This window comes from Echinops telfairi, unplaced genomic scaffold (assembly GCF_000313985.2).
Source record: "Echinops telfairi isolate 266 unplaced genomic scaffold, ASM31398v2 ScPeMD7_5;HRSCAF=22, whole genome shotgun sequence".
Classification (NCBI taxonomy): domain Eukaryota; kingdom Metazoa; phylum Chordata; class Mammalia; order Afrosoricida; family Tenrecidae; genus Echinops; species Echinops telfairi.
Genome location: NW_022103901.1, coordinates 31,497,655 through 31,498,471, shown reverse-complemented (window position 1 = coordinate 31,498,471; position 817 = coordinate 31,497,655). Strand labels below are relative to the sequence as shown.

The 817-nt window shown below is 57.8% G+C and overlaps 1 protein-coding gene across 1 annotated transcript in view; it reads right to left on the bottom strand.

The window, feature by feature from the left end:
- The window catches only part of FLYWCH2 (FLYWCH family member 2), a 5,975-nt gene that overhangs the window by 4,187 nt on the left and 971 nt on the right, over positions 1–817 (bottom strand). The gene's annotated exons all lie outside the window — the stretch shown is intronic.

The window sequence follows — 817 nt, the reverse complement described above, 5'->3', positions numbered from 1 at the left end:
ATGGGCTCAAAGATAACCACCGTGGTGAGGATGGCGCTGGACTGGGCAGTGTTTTGTACCATTGGACACGAGGTTGCTGTGAGCTGTCACTAAACAACATCAGAAGACAGGAGCCGGGGGGGTGCTGTGGTTAAGAGCTCTTGGGTGGGCCAGAAGGTGGAGGCTGGAAACCCCGCGGTGAGGATGTGGCCATCTGCTTCAGCAAAGATGGCAGCCTTGGAAACTCCATGGGGCAGTTCTGCTCGCTCCTGTGGGGTCGCTATGAGTCAGAATCAACAACTCATGCAAACTGTGTATGGGTTTGCATGGAGATGCTCGGGGGTTGTTTGTTAAGACCATGAGCTGGTCCTGACGCACTGTGGCCCCGTGAACAACAGAATGAAACACTGCCCGGCCGGGCACCATGCGCACCCTGGTTGTGTTGGGGGGACTCTCGTTGCAGCTGTTGTGTGCGGAGCCTTCCTCTTTGTCACTGGGTTATCTGGGTGGCATCATTGGAACTGTTGTCCCCCAGGGTGGTAATTCATGGCGTCACCCACACGCCCTCTCCAGCTGAACGCCCCACAGCCTCTCCCCTCTCCCACTGGCTAAGCTGGAGACCTTCCTTGATACCAAATGCCCCCCCCTCCAGGACGTCACTGCACCCCCTTGGTGATGCCACTCAGCCCAATCACAATGTCAAGGCCCCTTAGGAGTGAAATCGTGAGGCAGAAGGGGACAGGAGAGGGGACCTGAGCTGGACAGTGGGAAGCAGGGCCGGAGAGAGGTGGTGTTGCTGGCTTTGAAAATGGAGGCGGGGCCCACCAGCCAAGGACAG